The sequence below is a fragment of the Diceros bicornis genome, chromosome 7 (genome assembly GCF_020826845.1).
Source record: "Diceros bicornis minor isolate mBicDic1 chromosome 7, mDicBic1.mat.cur, whole genome shotgun sequence".
In the NCBI taxonomy this organism is placed as follows: Eukaryota; Metazoa; Chordata; class Mammalia; order Perissodactyla; family Rhinocerotidae; genus Diceros; species Diceros bicornis.
In genome coordinates, this window is record NC_080746.1 from 56,019,694 (window position 1) to 56,028,230 (window position 8,537).

General features: G+C 38.1%; 1 pseudogene; it reads left to right on the forward strand.

Annotated features, from left to right (window-relative positions):
- The first annotated feature begins 247 nt into the window (after nucleotides 1-247).
- Nucleotides 248-1,211, forward strand: LOC131409005 (olfactory receptor 2AT4-like; annotated as a pseudogene).
- The last annotated feature ends 7,326 nt before the right edge of the window (nucleotides 1,212-8,537 follow it).

The following is an 8,537-nucleotide window of genomic DNA, read 5'->3' on the forward strand; positions in this document are numbered from 1 at the left end:
TCTCACAGCCTTGCACATTGTAGGTATTTACTCATCACTTGATGGGAGAAGAAAGGAGTGAACTGTGAGTTAAGACGGAAGAAGGAATGTTAGATGGCACCACCAGTCCTCTAAACTTGGTTGTAAATGATTTGGATTGCAATAATTGTACAGTGAACTGTATAGAATTCTCATTCCAAACTCCTGGTTTTTCTGGTTTCCAGATGCTCCGGCTGCCTGTCACTCTGGCACGCAGCTCTGTCCCCCCATGGATGCCACAGCCTGTAATGTATCGAGACTCTTCACCCATCTTCTACCTGGTGGGCATCCCCTCCCTACAGAAGTTGCTCTTCCTCCCTGTCTTCTTCATCTTTCTGTTCTTCTATCTGCTCATCCTGGTGGGTAACATCCTGATCCTAGTAGCTGTGGTGGCAGAGCCCAGCCTCCACAAGCCCATGTACTTCTTCCTAATCAACCTCTCAGCCTTGGACGTCATTTTCACCACGTCCACCGTCCCCAGGATGCCATCCCTACTCTTGCTTGGGGACCGCTTCCTCAGCTTCCCTGCCTGCTTCCTGCAGATGTACCTCTTCCACAGCTTCTCCTGCTCTGAAGCCTTCATCCTGGTGGTCATGGCCTATGACCGCTATGTGGCTACCTGCCGCCCACTGCACTACCCTGTCCTCATGACCCCACAGACCAACGCTGCACTGGCAGCCAGTGCCTGGCTCAGCGCCCTCCTCCTGTCCATCCCAGCAGTGGTGCAGACCTCCCACATGGCTTTTGGTCCTGTGGCCCAGGTCTACCACTGCTTCTGTGACCACTTGGCTGTGGTCCAGGCCTCTTGCTCTGACACCACTCCCCAGACCTTCATGGGCTTCTACATCGCCATGGTGGTGTCCTTCCTGCCCCTTCTCCTGGTCCTTCTCTCCTATGCCCACATCCTGGCCTCAGTGCTTCACATCAGCTCCCGAGAAGGACGCTCAAGAGCCTTCTCCACCTGCAGCTCCCACCTCCTGGTGGTTGGCACCTATTACTCATCCATTGCCATAGCCTACGTGACCTATAGGGCTGACCTGCCCCTCGACTTCCACATAATGGGCAATGTGGTGTTCACCATTCTCACACCTGTCCTCAACCCTCTCTTCTACACACTGAGGAACAAGGATGTCAAAGCAGCCATCACAAAAATGGCACGTCCCTGGGAGCCAGGGAATTCTGGGGTCCCTTGATCCTTAGATGTCGTTAATTCTGCTCCCAGGATATCAGTGTGCTGAGAACAGAGAACGCCATCAAATATTTTTTTTGAAAGAAAGAATGACTTATAGCAGGGCCAAAAATATACAATTGGGACTTCCATTTCCATTAATGATAGGCTGGGCTATGAAATCAATCCTTCTATGAAAAGAAATAAAAATGTCAGATAAGATATAAAAAGTACCTTAAAAGTATTGAATAGATTTTTCAATACAATAAGGCTAAAATAGTAATAAAGATGAGAACAAAGAGAGGTTAGTTATTAAGACATGGGTAGACATATAGATCAATGAAACAGAATAGAGAGCCCAGAAACACCCTTAAATATGTGGATAATTGACATATGGAAGAAATGGCACTGCAGATGAGCGTGGAAGATGCACATAAAATAAACAATATTAGTACTATCTGTCAAAAATGAAATCCATATGTCAAAATCAAAATTTGTCTTTTACCTCAAGCAATCTCATTAAATACCTAAATATGAAAGGCAAAACTATAAAACTATATAGGAGACTATAGTCCTGATCTTTGGGTGGCGAAATATTTCTTAAACAAGATTTTTTTCAAAGTTCTAAACCTAGAGAAAAAAAAAGTATAACTTTGCTTTAAAATGTAGAATTTCTGTTCATCAAAAGACACGAAAAAGAGAGTGGAAAACCAAGCTACAGAACAAAAGAAGTTATTTGCAGTGCATATAACCAACTAAAGGACTCGAGACTCGTAGCCAAAATATATAGAGAATTACTTCAAATCAATTCTAAAAAGGTAGTCAAGCCATTAGAAAAATTAGCAAAATATTTTTAAAAAGGAAATAAACACATTTCCAATAAATATAAGTAAATATGCTCAACCTCTTTAGTAATAGGAGAAGTGCAAATTACAACAACAAATAGTTACCACTAGAAACCAATCAGACTGGCTAAAATGTCAAAGTCTGACAATACCCATGTTGGCAAGGATGTGGGTCGATGGAGCTCTCATACATTGATAGTGGGAGTGTAATTGGTACAACCACTTTGGAAAACACTTTATCACTATCTTATAATGTTGAAGATACTCATACTCCATCATCTAGCATAGCAGCATTTCTCTAATTTGTGAAATGTTCACAAAATATATCATCACACACCAATAAAATATGAAGGAGTTATATATCCAAGCAACAACATAGAGGAATCCCACATAGCGCTGAGTGAAAGAATCACAACTCAAAAAGATACATGTAGTATGATTCCAGTTACATAAAGTTTAAAGACAGGCAAAGCTAAACTATAGTTTTTATCATATGGCATACAGATGTCATAAACTATGACAAAAAGAGAAGGCATATTTATTATAAAAATCAGAATCATGATCATTTTGTAGGAGAGGGAGAGGGTTGTAAGCAGGGAGGGGCACTGAGGGGCTTATGAGGTGGTGTCAACGTTTCATTCTCCCCTGAATGATGGTGACATAGTGTTTACTTTACAATTAAACTTTATATTTAGGCTTTATACATTTTTGCTCTATATGAATATTATATTTCATAATAAACTCTTACAAGGCATCATTCAATTGGGCAGAGGCTGCAATAATAATTCTCAAAGTTTGGTCCGTGTCTTCCCATAATGAATCATGGTGGTTTTCACATTCACAGGAAGAATCAAGATGCTGAATATAATTTTCCCAATTTGTTCATTCATTTAAGAAGTCTTCACTGAGCATTTGGGAGGTGCTAGACCACGCAGTAGAAGCTAAAGACAGAGATAAGTCAGGATAGTCTCTCCCCGCAACTTGCTCACAGTCTTGTGAGGGAGACAGATGTGGGCAGAAACAGCATGGTGTGTTGAGTACCACTTCAGAGGGAAGCAGAGGGGATTGTGGGAGCACAGAAGATATTTAACCCAAGGTAAAAATGTCTCCCATAAATATTTTTGACCTATGGTACCTGCTACTGCTTGTTTGTGAGCCCTCATGGAGTTAACAATACGGTGGATGTGGAGCGATTGAACAGAAGCCTTGCGCTGCTTCCATCAGAGGAGAGGTTTCATTCGGGTGCTGACCAGGAGGTGGTATGGCATCCTGTTGCCACCTGTCAGGAGGGACCGATTTTCAGCTTGGACCTTGCCTCTCCACCAAGAAATGGAGTTTACACTCGATTAAACCCGAAGGACTTTAACACTCGGTCCTCTTCAGGAATCATACAGGTCAAAAAAGAGTCAGGATGGACAGAACTACGGTGCCCCCACACAGGCAGAAAGGAAACCATCCTCAGAAAAGTGAAAGGAGCAGGCAGTGAAATTTTAGTGGCATATGTTAAAAGGAAGAAAAGCTTCCTTAGTAAATTGTGATAAAGATGGCATGGCTTAAATGGAATTTTAAGCAAGGGTGTTAGCAGAGAGTGAGAACTTCAGCAAATAATAATGAGGGTCTTCATACATGACTTTTAAAGTTACAACTACAACAATTTTAAGTCAAAATTATGAAACAACAATTTTTAGTGAATTCTAGCCTCCATTCCTTCTCCCTCCACCTATTGCATCCCCCTTAAAGCAACCACTTTTATTCATTTTTTGGATTTTCTTTCCGTTTTTAATATAAGTAAATCCATATATTTACACATACATGAATAATACATAAGTATGGTTATATTATACAAAAATATGACTATATAGCCATATTTCTACTCCTTCTTAGAGAAATGGTAGCATGTTATAATACTGTTCTGCACTTTGATTTTAAAAATCTAATCAGAAGTTTATAGAGAGAGTTTTTGCTTACAATGAAAGAAATAACAGCATATTTGTACATTGATGGGAATAATCCAGTAGAGAGTAAAAATTTGGAGCTGGGTGAGAGAGGAGAGAATTGTTGGTGTGATTGGCTTTTAGGTGGAGACATAAAGAGTTCATCCAGGGAACAGTCGGAAAGCAAGAGTGTGGGCACAGATGCTGGCAGGTGGGTGAATGTGGGATGGGATTCGGGGACTTCTCTTCTGATTGGCTGGAGTGCAATAGGAAGAGGCATTGGTGGATTGAGGAGAGAAGAGAAGGTGTGAAAAAGTCATCTAGAAGAGGAGACAAGGGAAGAAACCGGGGACATGTAGTATGACGGCCTGCCAGCATTAAGGTCCTACTTGAGTTAGGATTGTTGTCTGTGGAACCCTCTTACCTTAAACCCAGATAAGGTACACTTACATCAGAAAAATACTTTCTTAAAATCGATCTCACTGTTACCTAAGGGTGCAGTGCTCATCCTGTGTCATAGTGTGTATGACTAATGGTCCTAATGTTACCGATTCTTCCCAGTGGAGATTTTTTTTTAAACCAAGCTGTGGGGTGATTACTTAAGCCAACTTATTTTACAGGCAGTGATGATCTGATTTTTTTTTTACCTAATCATTTATCTATCCTCACAAATGGCTACCTAAGCTTCTCATCAAAACAATAAAGTCTGTTTGGTAAATGACATAAGGGGTCATTCATATATTAAGTACTTATATCATGAGCCTATTGTGTGCTATATGTTATATTTCAAAGTTACTGGGTAGAGAAGGAAGAAGAAAAATTAAAAAATGAATTCTAAGATTTCAAAAGCTAGTCTAAAATACCTCTAAACTCGCTTAAAATGATGACCTCTAAAACACCTTCAATTATCACTTACAAGTAGTGAAAATAATTGTGTAGTCATGACATTATGATTCCATTATAAGAATGACATTTACCATAATACCATTTCTTCTGCATTAATTTCATGTATTCTCGATGGTAAATAAAATGCTTATGGTATACTAAATTCTTATTTTGGGTTTTCTGTTTATATTTCAAATAACATGGTTCACTTCTATTTCTTTTATCCTCCCCTTAGGTTTTCTTCAAATATATTCCCAGAATTGTCCACACTAATCTTGTCTAGTGTCACCTTTGAAGACTTCATTATTTCTTTTTTTTTGTTGTTGCAGTAACATTGGTTTATAAATTTTGGTTTATAAACATTGGTTTATAAACATTGGTTATATAAATTTCAGGTGTATGTCATTATACCTCTATTTCTGCATAGATTACATCATGTTCACCACCAAAGACTAATTACTATCTATCACCGTATACATGTGCCTAATCATCCCTTTCGCCCTTCTCCTTCTCCCCGCTTCCCCTCTGGTAACCACCAATCCAATCTCTGTCTCTTTGTGTTTGTTTGTTTGTTTGTTGTTGTTTTTATCTTCTACTTATGAATGAGATCATACGGTTTTTGACCTTCTCCCTCTAACTCATTTCACTTAGCATAATACCCTCAAGGTCCACCCATGTTGTCACAAATGGCTAGATTTCATCGTTTCTTATGGCTGAGTAGTATTCCATTGTGTATACATACCACATCTTCTTTATCCATTCGTCCCTTGTTGGGCATTTAGGTTGCTTCCAAGTCTTGGCTATTGTGAATAATGCTGCAATGAATACAGGGGTGCATGTATCTTTATGCATGTGTGTTTTCATGTTCTTTGGATAAGCATCCAGCAGTGGAATAGCTGGATCGTATGGTAGTTCTATTCTTAATTTTTTGAGGAATCTCCATACTGTTTTCCATAGTGGTTGCACCAGTCTGCACCCCCACCAGCAGTGTATGAGAGTTCTCTTCTCTCCACATCCTTTCCAACAATTGTTGTTTCCTGTCTTGTTAATTATAGTAATTCTGATGGAAGTGAGGTGATATCTCATTGTAGTTTTGATTTGCATTTCCTTAATACTTAATGATGTTGAACATCTTTTGATGTGCCTGTTGACCTTCTGTATATCTTCTTTGGAGAAATGTCTATTCAGATCTTTTGCTCATTTTTTAATTGGATTGTTATTTTTTTTGTTGTTGAGATGTATGTGTTCTTTATATATTTTGGATATTAACCTCTTATCAGATATATGGTTTGCAAATATCTTCTCCCAATTGTTAGGTTTTTTTTTGTTTTGTTGATGGTTTCCTTTGCTGTGCAGAAGTTTTTAGTTGGATGTAGTCCCATTTGTTTATTTTTTTCTATTGTTTCCCTTGCCCAGTCAGACATGGTACTGGAAAATATGCTGCTAAGACTAACGTCAAAGAGCGTACTGTCTATGTTTTCTTCTAGAAGTTTCATGGTTTCAGGTCTTACATTCAAGTCTTTAATCCATTTTGAGTTAATTTTTGTGTGTGGTATAAGATAATAGTCAACTTTCATTTTTTTGCATGTGGCTGTCCAGTTTTCTCAACACCATTTATTGAAGAGACTTTCCTTTCTCCATTGTATGTTCTTGGTTCCCTTGTTGAAAATTAGCTGTCCACAGATGCGTGGGTTTATGTCTGGGCTCTCGATTCTGTTCTGTTGATCTGTGTGTCAGTTTTTGTGCCAGTACCACGTTGTTTTGGTTACTATAGCTTTGTAGTATATTTTGAAATCAGGGAGTGTGATACCTCCAGCATTGCTCTTTTTTCTCAGGAGTCCTTTGGCTAATCGGGGTCTTAGTTTTTCCATATAAGTTTTAGGATTCTTTGTTCTATTTCTGTGAAAACTGTTGTTGGAACTTTAATAGGGATTGCACTGAATATACATATTGCTTTAGGAAGTATGGACATTTTAACTATGTTAATTCTTCCAATTCAAGTGCATGGAATATCTTTCCATTTCTTTGTGTCTTCTTCTATTTCTTTCAACAATGTTTTATAGTTTTCAGTGTACAGGTCTTTTGCCTCTTTGGTTAAGTTTATTCCTAGGTATTTTATTCTTTTTGTTGCAATTGTAAATGAGATTGTATTCTTAATGTCTCTTTCTGCTACTTCATTGTGAGTGTACAGAAACGCAACCGATTTTTGTATGTTGATTTTGTATTCTGCAACTTTACCGTATTCATTTATTATTTCTAAAAGTTTTTGGTGGATTCTTTAGGGTTTTCTATATATAAAATCATGTCATCTGCAAATAGTGACAGTGTCACTTCTTCCTTTCCAATTTGGATCCCTTTTTTTTTTCTTGCCTGATTGCTCTGGCTAGGACTTCCAATACTATGTTAAATAAGAGTGGTGAAAGTGGGCATCCTTGTCTGGTTCCTGTTCTTAGAGAGATAGCTTTCAGTTTTTCACCATTGAGAATGATATTAGCTGTCAGTTTGTCATATATGGCCTTTACTATGTTGAGGTGCTTTCCTTCTATACCCTTTTTATTCAGAGTTTTTATCATAAATGGATGCTGTATCTTGTCAAATGTTTTCTCTGCATCTGTTGAGATGATCATGTGATTTTTATTCTTCATTTTGTTAATGTGGTGTATCACGTTGATTGGTTTGTGGATGTTGAGCCATCCCTGCATCCCAGGAATAAACCCCACTTGATCATGGTGTATGATCTTTTTAATGTATTGTTGTAGGTGATTTGCTAGTATTTTGTTGAGGATTTTCGCATTGAAATTCATCAGTGATATTGGCCTACGATTTTCTTATTTTTTGTGTTGTCCTTGTCTGATTTTGGTATCAGGGTAATGTTGGCTTCATAGAATGAGTTAGGAAGGTTCCCCTCCTCTTTTATGGAAGAGTTTGAGAAGGATAGGCATTAAGTCTTCTTTGAATGTTTGGTAGAATTCACCAGGGAAGCCGTCTGGTCCCGGACTTTTATTTTTAGGGAGGTTTTTTTTTTATTTTTTTTACTTTTTAATTTTTATTTATTTATTTTTTATTTTTATTTTTATTTTTATTTTAAATTTTTTGTTTATTGCAGTAACATTGGTTTATAACATTGCAAAAGTTTCAGGTGTACATCATTATACTTCTATTTCTGCATAGATTACATCATGTTCACCACCAAAATACTAGTTACAACCCATCACCACACACATGTACCGAATTATCCCTTTAACCCTCTTCCCTTCCCCCTTCCCCTCTGGTAACCACCAATCCAATCTCTGTCTCTATGTGTTTGTTTATTGTTGTTATTATCTACTACTTAATGAAGGAAATCATATGGTATTTGACCTTCTCCTTCTGACTTATTTCGCTTTGCATAATACCCTCAGTGTCCATCCAAGTTGTCCAAATGGCTGGATTTCATCGTTTCTTATGGCTGAGTAGTATTCCATTGTGTATATATACCACAGCTTCTTTATCCATTCGTCCCTTGATGGGCACTTAGGTTGCTTCCAAGTCTTGGCTATTGTGAATAATGCTGCAATGAACACAGGGGTGCATGTACCTTTACAAAATGAAAAGACAACCTAACAATTGGGAGAAGATATTTGCAAACCATACATCTGATAAGGGCTTAATCTCCAAAGTATATAAAGAACTCATGCATCTCAACAA